This window comes from Lithobates pipiens, unplaced genomic scaffold, assembly GCF_037356315.1.
Source record: "Lithobates pipiens isolate NorthernLeopardFrog02 unplaced genomic scaffold, aLitPip1_a1.2 Scaffold_10, whole genome shotgun sequence".
Taxonomy (NCBI): Eukaryota; Metazoa; Chordata; class Amphibia; order Anura; family Ranidae; genus Lithobates; species Lithobates pipiens.
In genome coordinates this window covers 150,669,427-150,686,474 of record NW_027507686.1, presented here as the reverse complement: position 1 = coordinate 150,686,474, position 17,048 = coordinate 150,669,427, and the positions used below count along the sequence as shown (strand labels likewise).

The 17,048-nt window shown below is 33.7% G+C and overlaps 1 long non-coding RNA gene across 4 annotated transcripts in view; it reads left to right on the top strand.

Moving 5' to 3' along the window:
- Nucleotides 1–454: 454 nt before the first annotated feature.
- LOC143934820 (uncharacterized) overlaps nucleotides 455–17,048 on the top strand; it is a 58,080-nt gene continuing 41,486 nt past the window's right edge. For 3 of the 4 annotated variants that reach the window (XR_013263377.1, XR_013263373.1, XR_013263372.1), the window contains exons 1-3: nucleotides 455–601; nucleotides 2,041–2,073; nucleotides 7,474–7,575. This is a non-coding gene — a long non-coding RNA (uncharacterized LOC143934820). Of the gene's footprint in view, nucleotides 602–2,040; nucleotides 2,074–7,473; nucleotides 7,576–8,342; nucleotides 8,896–17,048 lie in introns of those variants that run through there. The other variant, XR_013263379.1, reaches the window with a different exon arrangement.

The following is a 17,048-nucleotide window of genomic DNA, read 5'->3' as shown; positions in this document are numbered from 1 at the left end:
TTAGTGTCAATTTAAATGTTGCCAAAAGCCGGCAATTATTCTGGTTTTCTGATGTTCCAGGTATTGCAACTTTTTTTTTCCATAACTGCAGTTAATAATTGTACCACCTAGCAAACAGTTGAATTTTAAATCATTCAATGAAACTGACTATAATAATAATAATAATAATAAAAAAAAAAGTTATTTTGGTTAAATGGCTATACAGACTTTTAAACAGGTACTGAGCACAGCACAAAATGTAACAAACACTGATGTCTTTATATTTGAGAGCGGTAAATACCAGCAGATGGTGCTGTGCAGCATCTTATCAAGTATATATCAGGAAGGATATTATCAGCTCCTAAAACTTTCAGTGTGCAGCAATTCTTGAGCTGAAACAAATGTTTGTTGAATTAAGTACTGATTTCCTTCAGTCTCGAGACTGTTTTACAGGCTGAGTTTTCAGACTGTTTGCATATGCCAAAATGTACCCCAACCACATCCAAACTGTTAAACCCTCCTACACTTGCCGTTTAACTGTTTGCACGTTCCTTTAGGATTTGTAACACGCCTTTTTTTAGTTTGCTAAAATGCTAGAGAAGACACAGAGGGGCTGAAAAATGTAAGTAAACCTTGATCCTTGCTACTTTACAACAATAAATAATTTAGAGAGAATTTTCACTGCCCATTGCAAATATAACAAATCAAAGCTGAGTGAACACAGAAAACCAATAAAACTATCAACACTTTGGCTAAACAAACCATTTCCATGATGTTCTATGCAGTCTGATCAGATATAGCACATTGGAAAAAGGAAATATAGTGTTACAAGGAGTTAATGAAGGCACAGTAGAGAATTGGTCATGTGTGTGCAGGACAATATGATTGTGTCCTTGTTCTATACACGGCTGACAATTAGGCTTTCACTTCCAGTATATACTGGAAAGCAAAGGCTTTCTTCCTTAATGTGGCTGTTCAATAGAAACATGTATATGCTTTGTGTCTTCTTGTACTTCGTTAATATTTGCATGCTTAAAACACAACATGCAGTCTGTGCAAATCTGCAAAAGATTAATGTCTTGGTTGTTTTTAATGATACATGTGGCTTAATGACATGCAATCTCCATGAAAGTAAAATATGGTAAGTGCTACTGTTGTGTATGATTGTGTTACTACACTATATTTCTTAATAAGCAGGTGAGTAATTGTGTTGGTTTTGTCAAGCGCCTTATATGTTTGTTAAACCTTTTTTATGCAATCAATAAAAGTTTTATTAATAGGGCTAATTAAGAACCCAATTTTTTGTTACTTTGTTAAAATGATGCAACAATTTGCATGAGCCCTGATTCATTTCCCCTGCCTCTAAAAATGTGTTTTCTTTTCTATATCTCCAATTAATATCCTGCTAAAGCAGAGTTTAAGTACTGATAATGCTTCATTTTTTTTTTCTAAATAGGTGAGTTATTAGTTCCCATTAAGCAATCAGATCTCATGTGATAGATCTTAATTAAATGAGAAAGACTCTTGTTATAGAGATGAGATGACACAGGAATTAACTTCAGCCTTCTTTTAAATTAAAGAAACACAAGGAAACACTACATAAACAACAGCACAGAGCAGAGCTATAGAGAACCTGTTTTTAAGATATCACAATTTACTGCAATAAAAATAGATGTAATACTCTTGAAGAAATTAAATTTCACAAAAGGATGCCATTGCAAGCAAAATGTAGACCCGTCTTATGTGTTTGTTTGTAGTTTAATAAAACATGAAAATAGGCTGTGTAATGTCAGTTCTGTAATTGGTATAACAAAAAACAAAACAAAAAAACACATATTTAAAATAATGTAAAATATGTGTTTGATGTATGATTATTATTATTAATATTATTATTATTATTATTATTATTATTATTATTAGTATTATTATTATTATTATTCATAGAAATGTAGTAGCATAATAATTTGAATGTCTTTTCCGTTTCCTTTTAATGTGTCAATTAATTATTATAATTATTATTATTATTATTATTATTAATAATGAAACTACGCATTTCTTTAGATAACAAAGAATGACTTGTACTTCAGACTACAGGTAAGCGTAAATATGGTGTAAAAGCAGCAAACAACTAGGGTGTGTATGTGTACATGTATGTATTTACCATAGCTTGCATTATCACATTGACTGCAGAAGGATAATTTAGGAAAAGCTTATCAGACAATTTACTTGCAATGAAACCATAAGCATTATAGATTTAAAACAAAATATAAGAAAACATCTTTATTCAGTTAATTGCCTAAGGTTATGTTAGAGGATCTGGCACAGCCTTAGCAAATACAATCTTTACACCAAAAAGAGTCACAAAAAGTTGTACTCAGCTGCATTTTACAGTGGTATCTGAAGTTTGAAATGAAAATATCATAGGGAAAGTTAAAATATTTTTTTCATTATTACATTTCCCGCCTTAGCTTATTTGCTTCCCTTCAGTGAAGCAAGTGTAACTAGTGACCCTAATGACAAAATGGCAGCTATATGGTCTAGGACAATGCAATGTCTAACCCCATGTAAATGTCAGCTGAATCAAAACCTTCACTATATGAGATGTAGAATTTTTTAGAAAGTAATGTAAAAGTTTGAGAGACATTTGGTAATATACAGTGAGACATGGTGATTGTTTCCTTGAGGAGACAACAAACAGTAAAAATTTAAATATGTCATTTATTTCTCAGTATAGTGTGTCAAAAGAAATGCGATTTATAAATATAAAACTGTCTCTTAAGTTTTTCTAGGAATTCCAAGTTTTATGATGATGAGCTTTTGGTGATGAGTCACTTTCCTGTGGTTTGTAATGTCTTATTATGTGATAATATCTGGAGAGAGAACCAGGCCTAATACCAGTAGAGTTAGTACAAACATCAAATTATTTGGAAAAAAAGGATTTTGAAGTTTACCTGACTGGATGTATGACATTTTGCACAAAGACTGGCATTCAAAACTTCTATTCATTAGTACAAATAATACTCGTCCTTTCAAAAAAATATCACATTTGGACATGTAGAGCCAATGACACCATTTGCTTCACTAAAATAACTTTTATTGTACACAAAGACATGAGAATTTAATGTCTTCTGTTTTATTGGGAAACACCTACAAGGGTAAAAACAATTCAGCAATTCTGATGACTGTCCTTAGAGTGAATAATCACCGGGCCTCTGGGTGTTAAATGTCATTAGTGTTGCAGAATGCTTGACTTTCAAGACATTATACTATTGGCTACAATCATCAAACATTGCTTATTTTCATTAGTTGTTTCCAAAATAAGTGAATATCACTTAGAAAGTGTCCAGGTTCTAGTAAGATAAGTGTTTATATGTCCATCCATAGAATAATAATAATAAAAAATAATAATATAATATACATGTTTGGCAATCTAAAATAGTTTAGGATGATTTTTCAATAAATCTGTAAAAGTATCAGAGGTTTATTAAAGATCAATATATTAAAATTAAAATGCCATATTGTGGGTGATTTTCTCCAACGCATAGTTGACTCTTCATGTCACGTAATCCTTTATGAAGAATAATGTCAACTGTTGCTTTATCTTCTTTAGCCTAAAATTGCAGATAACATAAAACTGCATGCTGCACATGGGGATCACATAAAAGTCAAATTTATCGAATCCTGTGTGGACATAAACACATTTGCATGTGTATTTGAGATTGTTAACTTTAAGTAAATCTTTTGATACATTTTTTATTCATGTAATAATATTACTAATGTATCTGTAGCATGTACTTGTCAAATTTACAGAACATGTTTTAAAATGCTGAGTTGCTTTCAAGTAAATGTAACTCCTTTTATAAACTGTACTCACTAAGTCTATATATATATATATATATATATATATATATATATATATATATATATATATATATATACACACACACATATATATATACACATATATATATACATATATATATATATATATATATGTATATATATATATATATATATGTATATATATATATATATATATATATATATATATATATATATATGTATATATATATGTATATATATATATATATATATATATATATATATATATATATATATATATATATATATATATATATATATATATGTATATATATATATATATATATACATATGTATATATATATATATATATATATATATATATATATATATATATATTATATATATATATATATATATATATATATATATATATATACACACATATATATGCATGTATATGCATGTATATGCATGTATATATATATAATTATATATATATAATTATATATATATAATTATATATACTGTTTGTCCCAAAAGAGCATTTAAAAATACCCAGATTCTTCAAATCCAATCGTTTCTTAGCAATTTAAGTCAGTGTTTTATTTTATTTAAGCAGATAATGTGGTTTAACCACTTCTTTACATAATATGGGGGCTGCTTTCACTACATTGTGGAAATGACCAACTTTGTCACACGATTCCTTGCCAGAGAACAGCTGTCAGTTAATTCCTTCTCTAACTTTTAAACATGGTGGCAGCTTTATATGTTTAGTGAGATCTGTATCATTCCTTCTTTACAGTTCTTGGGATGGGTGAAACCAGCTTAAATCTGCTGAAAACATTAATAAATTAATTGTATAATAGAACACTTTTTAAAGGTTTTCAGCTGCATTTTAATAAGCCTAACTGATTTACTCCTTTAAATATAAGATCATTAGCATTTAAATAGTCGGCAGAGCAAAATATAAAGTAAGTGTTTAATTTTAGAAAACAAACGAACATCAGAAGATGCTGTACAGTGTTTCTTAATGGATAAAAATGGCTGATTATTAGGAGTCAGCTGTAGACAGAGACCTAGGCTGATACAGACAGCCATATAGATAAGCAGGCAAACAGAAAGAGAAGTAGATGTTTACAGACAAGTATATGGATGGACAGACAGATAGATAGAAAGACACAGCTACAGTTGTTGATTTTTTAATATTAACATTTTACACATTCTTGATAAACAACTGAACATACGTGTGCTCATTTTTAGAATCGGGTGCCAAATGGAAAAATAAGGTTTTGAGAATTATAATTATTATTAATATTATTAATAATATCACTACTACTACTACTACTAATAATAATAATACAAATTATTATTATTATTATTATTATTATTATTATTATTATTATTATTATATTAAACAATATACAAATGCATAATTGTTTGTTTAATAAAAAAAGTACATTAATAAGCGTGTTTTTGAGCATATGCTACAATAACAATCAGTGATGTGATTTCATTAAAAAAGCATTACCACTGTGGTCAAAGGACAAGTAGCATAATACAAGAGCTCTGATCAATAGCACCTGCAGTTAATTGACATTATTATATGGTACTGCTTCAAATTTTTATCAGTTATTCCTATTAATAAATACACATTACACAGCATACTTAGCCTTTTTTCTGTCCAAAGTATATACAAAATTGGAAATTACAATATCTATCAATTCAAATAATATGTAATATTTTTTCCAGGCTTCATAGTTAATGAGTAAAAAGAAAACCGCAGAGTAATTTTCACGCAGTCAATTAACAAGCTACATCGGCCCTGTAGCCAATGTAACCTTTTCACATACGTCTCGTACACCTTCCAAATGATTCTGTCTATTTTTAATTTTAAGTGGATTACTTTTCTAGTACGTTCCTTTCACAGCACTCCCTCAGATGCTCTATATTATTAGGTACAATAAGTTCAGCTTCACAAATCTGTTAATACATAATATAATCCTCTTATGTTTAAACCAGGTTAGAGGGAAGACATAAGATTTATATTTGATCATGCAGAAGTGCCCTTAATCAGATTTACTTATTTCTTCTGCGTTAGTGTTTTTGCAATTATCATAATTGTTGTTCTAAATATGTTTGTCTTAATGTCTGACTTTGGGTATAATCTTCTCTCTACAAGCTGTCTTCATGGCAGCGACTGAAATTCCTGTACAGAAAAGACCTAATTAATATTAACATGGCGTCCCTAATGCTTTTACAAGCAAGGAGCAGCTGAGCTGACTGTAACATTTTAAGCACACAGTACTATAGTGATCAAGGAGCTTCTCTTACAGCCATACAACTCAATAATCCCTTTCTCAGAAAGTCAAAATTCCCTGAGAGATAAGGGGAAAATCAAAGCTGTACATCACAAAGAAAATGACTGGTTCAGCCTCTCTATTAAAATGCAAAAGTTATGGATTTTTGTAAGGGTGATGGGAACCTTTGCTGTTCCATCGATTCCTTTTTATAGTTTGGTGATTTTGTTAAGATCACCTTAAAAGCTTAAAGAAAAAAGACATTTCATCAAAAGGTATCTTAAGTCATATTAACAACAGTACAGTAACACAGTGTGCGTGCATGTGTTACTTTGCATTTGTTGATATGACTTCTTATACTGTATCTTTTTTTGGTATGTCTCATTGTATTTTAAAGTAGATCTCAACCAAATCACTAACATTTTTAATTTTTTTTTGTAATGTAATTTCAAAAGAAATTTTCAATCTTATTAAATCTGCAACTTTTATTAAAATAATAGCTGCTGATTATGCAATGAAGGTCCAATTCAGTTATTTCCTGTTATTGGGGTGACACCAGTCTCCAAGTTATGATCCTTTGTTGTTGCCTTATCATGTACACTCTTGATGACTACAGGTGGCCATGAAGACACATAGCTGTCACTATTAGAAAATAGTCGAGAGCAATGGTGTTTGATGTGTGGCTAACACTAGTACAAGTTTCTGTGGACGGTAAGTACCTGAAAGGGGCTGGAGGAAGCAGTAAAGCTGAAATTAAAGATATAATAAAACATAAAACACAGTTTTATGGGGAAATAGCATAGTGAATGTTCAGGATGTGCAGCACTACTCTACTTTAACATATAACTAAAGGCAAGACTTTGGATATGGTGGTGAAGGGCTAGAGGCACTGTCAGGTTTTTATTGTTGTCCATGACTCAGTTAGGGAGATTAACCCTCTGTATCTGTTCTGATCACCAATGCTGGAAAAAAGTGATGGTAAATCCAACATTTTGAGTTTCAACCAGGACAACAAGTGGAGGCACAGACACAGATGGCAAAAAAATAAATAAAAACCTGACAACAACCCTCTTTATTGAGTAGGTCCCCATTTTGCAGCCAAAACAGGCTTGACCCATCACAGCATAGATCCTACTGAACCTCTGAAAGTATGCTGTGGTATCTGGCACCAAGCCATCGGTAGCAGATCATACATCATACAGCCCATCATACATCCCCATATAGCCCTCTCATGCAAAATGTTTTAACCCTCTACTTATTGCTCATGCCAAACTGCAGAAACTCGATTGTACATGTGCTATTTTATTGTTGTAATAAACAATACAAGCTTTTAATGGGATCCTGCACTCCTGTGTTTATTTCTTTCTGTCAGCCTGGATCATTTTGAAGGTAGCTGCAGGACCCATTGGCTGTTTACACGGACCCTCTTTGGCCTTTTGGTGGACTGCTGACTCTGCACCTGTCACCAGAGGTTGTAAGTGGATGTTTGATTGTGTGCTAAAGTTGTTGTTTTTTTCTTATTCTGTTGAAAGACACCACTGCCTTCAGGGAATACTGTTTCCATGGAGGGATGTACTTGGTCAGCAACAATGTTTAGGTACAGTAGGTGGTAAGAGTCAAATAACAAACATAAATGGCAAGGCCCAAGGTTTCCCAGCAGAACATTGTCCAAAGCATCACACTGCCTCTGCCAGCTTGCCTTCTTCCCATACTGCATCCTGGTGCCATCTCTGCTCCAGGTAAGTTAGAATAGGCTATCCACATGATGTAAAAGAAAAATGAATTGATCAGACCAGGCCACTTTCTTCCTTTGCTTAGTGGTCCAGTTCTGATGCTCACTTGCCCACTGTAGGCACTATTGGCTGTGGACAGGGGTCAGTATAGGCACCCTGACTACACAGCCCCATACACAACAAACTGTGATGCCCATTTTTTTTAAGGTGGCAAACAGAACAAGATAATAAGTGTTATGTACTTTACCCAATGTCAGTGATTTAATCAGTAGATCAGTGTGTTTATATATATATATATATATATATATATATATATATATATATATATATATATATATATATATCTTATATTGTGTAAGCTTAACAATACAGTGGGGTTGACTAAAAACTCTGGATAGTGCAAAATATCTGGTGTAGCTCTGCATAGAAACCGGCAAGCTTCCAGGGTTTTTGTCAAAGTTTCATTGAATTTAATTTTCACTTCATTGCAATTCATTTTTAAATCCAGGTCCAACTCATTACAAGTGACAAGGAGATGTCTGTGACAATAAGGTACAGACTTTAGTAAATTTGTAAACATTTGGTCTTGAGTGGGTGATTTTTTTTTATGCATGCACATGTTTTTGCATCTTTGCAGCTTCACAGAAACTGACAACCCATTAGGCAAACCTTAAACTTTAATAAATTAGACTCATGAAACTTCTTTTTACAGGGCTTGCTTTTTTGTTTAAATGATAATGCATTCACTCATAAGTTCAAACTAATGCTGCACATATTATTTCCTAGTCACTAAAATCCAGGTCAAGCGCCCCAAGGTGTTAAGCAGCGATGACTGACAAAATGGTGTTCACATGTCCAAGTGTCTTGGTTAAATGGCCACACACAGGTGAATCATAGCAGTGTTCAGTAGTTAATCCCAGTACCCATAATAGTATCATTACAAATAAGAGGATACATGTAACCCAAATCCATTATTCTCCAACGGTAGACAATATAAAATTGTCTAAGCACATTTAGGTTTTGGGCCATTTCATACATTTCAATTTCAATTTTACATGTTAAAAAAAAGTGCATGAATGAATACAAAATAAATCCTTTTCAAATATTCAACATTAAATATTCTGTGTAATATGTAAAACAATAATTATGGTAGAATGAATCACTTACAATTACTTTGAAAATATTTTTTTTTTCTAGAGACAATTGCAGTCCATGTAATACTGCAAGAAGCTGCTTTCCAGATAAAATAATACTGTGTCTTTAAGACAGAAAAAAACATAGTGTTGGAACTCCTAAGTTTTACCTTAGACCCAATTTTACATTGATGCGTCTAATAGTCTGTCCCACAATCCCTCTGTAGTTTGCCCCTGTAAAGCCACTAAATGTGACTCTGCTTTCTATACTGTTGTTGAATGATAATAAGCCAAAGTCAGCAGGGCATTATCTCATTCTCATTCACTAAGCTCTGGTGAAAATTCCCTTACACAGTACCACTTCCCTTGCAAAGTAAACAGTTTATGTGCCTTTAGTAAATCAACCAATATGATACTTGTGTAGTACTAATTAGGGATGCACCGATACCATTTTTTTTTACGAGTACGAGTACGAGTACCGATACTTTTTTTTAGTACTGACGATACCAATTACCGATACCTACCACAACTGTTTTGTTTACACTTCAGCTGTCAGCAATGGTACAAAGCATTAAAAAGTAATTTACAAATGAAATAAATTGATTTTGTTTTTTAATTTTGCATTTTTTTTTATGTGAAATGTGTAAATATATGTTAATATATATTTGTGAAAATATTCACTAACAAAGAAAACAAAAAAAAGTTTTAAATATTTATCATTTATAAAATAGACGGGAACAAAAAAAAAAAAAGAGTAGGAAAATAATAATTAAATGGAGGAGAATAGGGAGTTAATTAAGGCTGATTAGAGTAAATTAAGGGTTAATAAGGGGTTAAACAGAGGAATAATTGTTTATCCCTACTGACAGCTCAAAGAACCAAGCCTGAAAGTATCGGTTTCAGGTATTGGTGCATTTGCACGAGCACACACACTTGTGCAAATACTCAGTATTGGCACCAATACTGATACTAGTGTCGGTGCAACCCTAGTACTAATGTTTATAATTTAATACAATCTCCACTCACCTATTCCTACTCACATAGCAAATTGGCTGCAATGGATCAGCTAATACTGGGCTGCTGAACAAAATTTCAGTGACATTACAAGCAAAAGCTGCTTTCCATCTTTTATTACAATTTTACATATCAGTATTTTTATTTTATCTTTTGTTTCTACGCTGCTTTATGTGACCCCAACATTTGAAGAGACAAACCACTAAAATGCAATGTAAATCATTTATTTTAAAATAGTTTCTTTTAATGACTTACACCCATACATTTCAGATTTTTTAAGGGGATCCTGGATTTAGGCTTTAATTAGATTCAGCGCTACCTCTATTTCATTGGTTCAGGGCAATTGCTATTCTCTTTCTTATAGCAGAGTTTAAAAAACAATGCCCCCACAGGAGTTTTCAGCCATAATGCACTAGAATGAATAGCATACATTATGGCAGATTTACCTTGGAATTGATCCACTAAAGCAATATAGTGTCAGCAATTCTGACAATCATTGGCACTTCCATCTTCTCCCAGTCTTCCTCCTGGGTTCAGACCCTGTGCCTGCTTGATTGGCTGAGCCAGGATGACATCACTACAGAGCGTGCATAAGTGTATGCTGAGCTGCACAAGGGTGTTTCAGTCTATACAAATGCTAACAAGCAAAGTAAAGCAATTGTGACAGGAGAAACCAGTAGGGTCTGACATTTTTAATTTTTTTAATATAATTCTGCTTTAAACTATATGCAACATAAGGCATTACATTTTCTTCAAAGCTTTAAAAAGTTAATGCAATTTTCCAAAGTCATTTTAAATATTTCAAAATCTACAACTATACAAAAAAATGCTTAGTATGACAATGCTGTTTCTCACAATTGTTCTTCTGCATTATCACTGTGTGAAAACTTCTTCCAGTGAAGACTTCAATCAGCAATGACAACATACACTGCTCCACCGGGAAACCGGCCTTGAAAAATGTCCTGTTGCAGGAGCGAAAGGCTGTGGGAGACAAGCAGTTATGATTACAATTAAAGAAAAAAAATGGTGAAAACTGTATTTTATTTACCCACTTGCCACCCGCCAACAGTACGTTAACTGCTGGCTGGCGGTAGCTGCAAGCTAAGTGATGTACTGGTACATCGCTTAGCACATGCACACTGGAGCACCCCCTGAGCACACAGTGGCACAATCCCATAACAGCTGTGTCCACTGGAATTGGTACCCGGCCGCTGTGAGTGGCTGAGGTATCATGTGATCGCAAAGACCAATCATAGCAGTCACATGAGTACATGTAAGCAAACTGAAAAAACCTGCTTACTATTGTGATGCTGTGATTGGCCCCCAGCTGTGACATAGTACCTGGGTCAATCACAGCACTCTGTACCATGTGATAAGCTGTAGCCAATAACAGTATCACAATAGTAAGGAAACAGTCATGAATGAAAGCTAATCATAATATTTAAAACTATTGCTTATAACAGTGATCATCACTGCTAAAAGCATTAACAGTGTTAAAAAAAAGCAAGAACCTGATCACCCCCCCCCCCTTTTCCCAGAGTAGTACAATGGCACTATGGTAAGAGTAGGTACAAAAATTGTAAATAAAAGAAAAACATTTACAAAGAGAAAAACAATGTTTAATGTTTTTTATATATATATATATATATATATATATATATATATATATATATATATATATATATATATTTATTTATTTTTTACATGCTATCATCAGTCAGTATTCCTGATCACTGCCTCGCCAGTCATATGATGATGCTGTACTGCACTGGTGACACTATGTAAAAAACACGTGAGAAACACAAAAAAAAAATATTACATTTCATTTATTAATTTTACAAATTATTAATTTGACAAAAAATTACAACTTCAAAAAACTGTCATGCCTCTTACTAAATACCAAGGACTGTTTACTTTCAAAAATTGGGTCATTTTGGAGGTATTTGTAATGGCATTTTGGGACCTTAAGAAATTAGATAGGCCATAAGTACATCAGGATTGATCAAATATACTGTATATACCATACAGTAGTTTAGTAAAGAGAATGAAGGGCACATCTGGATAGTACCATCTGACCAGAGAAAGTGTCCCCAAAAGGAGCAGGTGTAAATCTGGCTGATAATTCAATTCAGGGCACTTCAAGAGGAGAACAACAGCTCTGAAAAGAAAGAATAAAAAAGAAGTGCAGAAACACCAAACTTTAATAGCCAAAAGATTAAAAACATAGGATGCATGAAGATAAAAAAAACGTCAGCTTTTACAATGTCTTTAAAGTAGCACAATGCTGAATACTCAAAAATGGCGTGGTCATAAAGGGGTAAAACCTTCCAGAGGTCAAGTGGTTAAAAAACAAACAAACAATGTCTTCTCCCATAGTAGTTTTTTAACCAGAAGATGCCCAGAGTCTTCTAGAATGTAAGACAACAAGTGCCAGTCAATCTGGAGAACTAAAGGAAAATTAGGAGTTCAGAGCATTATGGACTATGGAGTTGTTTTACTAAAACTAGAAAGTACAAACTTTAGTGCAGCTCTGCATAGATTCCAGATTCCATTTTTTATTTTTTTTGCAAAGTTCAATTGAACAAGCTAAAATTAGAAGTCAATTAGCTATCATGCACAGATGCACCGGATTTTGCACTCTCCAGTTTTAGTAAATCAACCCCATTGTGTGCAGGGCGCCATGGAGACATCCAACCATACAATGTAATGAATATCATGTCTTTACCACTCTCTGCATCATTTAGGACCATCCAGGCCAGAGAAAAAATGGTGAGGAAAACTTATAGAAAAAAAATCATACCATACTGCCTTAGGGGCCTTCAGGGGGAGCAGAAGCACTTGGGAAGTGGGGGCCCTGGGCTCTAAAGTTGGACTTTAACAACTTTTAAGATAAAAACTACATAGTGAATGCAATGTTTTCAATGATTGAGCCGATTAAGACATTTACATTGTGAGGAGAATCAGTATGGCGTTGGTACAGTATGTAGGTAGAAAAGGCTGTGTATGTAATGAGCAAGTATGGTTGGTGCCATGTAAACAAAAATGTAAAATTATACAGGAACAAACTTTTTAAGAAAGAAAATAGTCTATATTTCCCTTACAAAGGGGCTCTTCTTAAATTGTCTGCTTAAATATTATTATTATTATTATTATTATATATATTATTAATTAAAACATATGCAAAAACTCACACAGGAGGGCGTAAGCGCCTACTGTATTACCACCATACAACTTTATTTGTTACTAAAAGACAATTACATACACATCAACATAAGTCACACCAAGCATATCACATAAAATATCCAGACTTAAGTGATGTCATCTAGCCACGTAGCACACTCTGGGAAGCTGACACATTTTGGTAGACATGCATCCTTCTTCAGAGCTAAACCAACCATAAGCAATGCTACAGCTCAAATGGTCTCATCAAATGAATCAAACTTCCTCAATGAGCATATGGGCAGAGCTAAAAATATCAAAAACACAGGTTCACCGCCTTAATGTAAGAACCTACTGTACATGATCTATTGTCCATTGTCTATAGTTTTTTGAGATTTTTTTTGTTGATATTTTTGCATTTTTGCATTTTGTTATTTATGTGTGGAGAGCATGCAATATTTATTTTTGGTAAACTCTCTCCTTTTTCTCCTGGGGTAAGTGGGTGTCATGGGCAGTGCATTGGGGTTTTGGAGCAGGCTCTTTCATAGCCAAGCTTAATTTGGCTATGAGGTTTGCAGAACCAAGTGTAAGTTCCAGTGGTCTGCTCCTCGACATTACCCGGGAGCTCTGCCCCTGGTCTGACATACTTCCGGTGCTCACTTACGGCTTTGCGGTCCACTGGGCTGAACAGGAACAGATTCATTTTTTGCCCAGATATTGCCACAAACCTATTGTTTATCTTCAAAAACCATTCATGAGGTGGTCCAACAACTGTCACATGCTCCTATGGGCTATAACAATGCTACTGGGGTGAGTTCCATCTGTCACAGTACTTATGTTTATTAGTAAAGATTGCTTATGAAGTTGTGTAACAGCTGTTGTATGTACGGTATGGTTAATGGGGATTTGTAATTCAGTTTGTTATGTAGACAATAGATCATGTGCAGTGGGTTCTTACAATGAGGGGGTGGGCCTTTGTTTTTGATATCCTTATCTCCGCCCATATGGTCATTGAGGGAGGCTAAATCGTTTGATGTGAGACCATTTAAGCTGTAGCATTGATTGTGGCTGGTTAAACTCTGAAGAAGGGGGCATGTCCCTAAACATGTCAACCGTGCGCTAACTGGCTTGATTGTATTCCCTACAGGCGGAGATTTTATGTGATATGTTTATGTGATATAATTTATGATTGTGGTGTGTAATTGTCTTTTAATAACAAATAAAGTTGTATTGTGGTAATGCACTAGGCATTTGCACCCTCCTGTGTGTGTTTTTGTAGTTGCTTGAAAATGTCCTGATCTAAGGAGGGCTACACTGGATGGAGCATTATGTTTGAACACCATTCGGAGTACCTCTACTTGTGTGCTTGAGTGTTATTGAGACTTTACTGGAAAACATATGTTCTTTGAGGTAATGTTTGGCTTTAACGTTATTTAAGTAATATAAAAAATAAAACATACATAACATACTGTAAGTATGATAATAAATCAAAGCTAATCATTTTCAGTTTTACCATCCTGCAAATATCAGAGCTGTACTCATTCAATTTTTGTATGAAACTCTTACATTTTTATAAAAACATAAAGGCAACTGGAGAACATACACACAGCATTCAGCTTTTGTTAGACAGGAAATTGAGACTAACAAATCTACTTCTACATAATAGTAAGCACAAAATTCACAGTTAAAAGCAAGGCATTCAAAGGCTTCTCTTGTGAGCTCACCAAAAGAAGATGTACTGAGATGCAATAAAAGAGTATACTACAAAGCTCCCTAGCACTTAACCTTAGTCAAAAAAGAGGACCTATAAACATATTTCTAAATGACAGTTACTAATTTAAACAAGAGAAAATTTAGCTGCACAATTCAGGTGGAAGCTACACAAGATACCTCTGTGGATGGCAATCCAGCCGAAATCCATGGGAATATGCACAATGGGAAATATGTACCAATAAACAGACAACAGACAACCTTTATAGTATCTCATTATTGAAAAAAAAAATGAATAACAAACATGCTGCAAGAGAAAAAAAAATGTTGCTACTGTACTCTCTTTCAACTCATTCATGAACTCTTCAACGTCCAACACTGGGAGTGTCAGATTTCTGTGTCCCACCCCCAACTTGTGCTGAGGGTCTATTTGGTAGACTCAAAAATACAGTATAAAAGACAAAGAAAAAAAACTGTAACCCAACATGATATTTTTTATTAAGATATTTTTATTAAGGTCTGATCAAAGAAAATTGATTATTCTTCTTCATTTCAAATGAAGATCCTTAGCTTTTGAATATCTCCATAGTTGGTTAATTTATTGGAGCAAAATGATGACACTTTTTTTACAAACCACTTTTATGTATTCTTTAATATATTAAAACAAATATAGTAAGAGAAACCTGTGCCCAGATTATGCACATTAAAGTGTTACATATTTTTAACTAATACATGCACTTTCACAAGCCCTTGTTCAGCTCTGTAGCTGTATGTATTATGAAGAAATTAATCTTAAAATATTCACAACAGGGATACTGAAATCACAAATTTGTCCCTCTTTACGTTTTCCTTGTCAAATTTGTTTATTTGTATTTAAGTAAAGCAAAACATAATAAAATACTTTCAGACACAAGGAATGGTAAAATAGGGGAGCATGTATCTGTACAATTGTGTCACAAAGGTGTAAATACAAAACTGCATAAGTCAAGAACTAGCATTGCAGTAAGGCTAACATAAGTTTACTATTGAAGGAGCTGATGGAGTAAATATTGCATAGACAAAGACAAATACTTCAGACAGATTACCAGCCTACCAATTCACAAAAAAACAAGTTAAAGGTGTTAGGAGAGGAGCCAAGATATCTGCAAATTTCTTGCAATAAGTAGCTGAGAAGCGATTTGGGCCTGAGGGTTTATTAGATTCAAAAGCTTTTTAGTAGCATTAGGCTCAGTTACAATGATCATGCATTGCAATTGGTCCTTTATGGCAGAGGAAAGAACAGGAAGAGTTATCTGGGAGAACAGAGCATCTGCAGCAGTTCTGTCTAGTGTAGGGCTGGGTGCATAAAAGAGTAGCAAGATGTGTTTGAGGTATTTTTTTTACTGGATTACTTAAACAAGTATCTCAAAACAATTTTTAGCAGATGGATGTATTTGGTTTGTCTAATGTTTTAAGCCTTTGCACCAAAAAGGTGTCCAGCTTATTAGATTTGAGAAAATAAGTGTGTGTCTAGCTTTTTAAGTTTATCTGCAGAATAAGTCAAGAAAAGATCAAGACGGGCCATCATGTAGCATAGCAAGTCCATTTCCAGCTTTGTCTGTAGAAGTTTCCTTTCCCACTTGAAAAAGGCTGCTTAGCAGAGACACACTCTATGAATCACAGGTTTGTGAGCCTCCCAAAATGTTAATGGAGAAACATCGGAGGAAGTATTATGGCTGAGGTAGTCCTTGAGTTTCAATATCTGCTTTGTGAGTTGGATGAGATAATATGGTATCATTGATTTACGAGGTGGGGTGTTGTGCCTTCAGAATAGGGGAGGCAAGAGTAGTAAGGATTGAACTGTGGTCAGACCAAGTGAGAGGTAGAATAATAGACGTAAGAAGTTCAGGGGCCATACTTACTGTGAGTAAAATATGGTCTATCCTGGAGAATGTCTTATGAGGGTGAGAGTCATAAGTATACTGTTGCTTAGTAGGATTAGATTCACACCAGGAGTCAATGGGATTATATATATGATAGCTGTTGAAACTTCAGTTTAGTGGGACTAGGGTTAGGAGAGGCTGGGCATTTATCCAAAAGGGGGAGGAGGACTTCATTAGAAACTTACAGATCAATATGGTACCCATCTTATGAGAATCAACTACATGTAAAAGTTGAGAGAATATAGGACACAATGGTGATAGCAGAATCCAACAAAT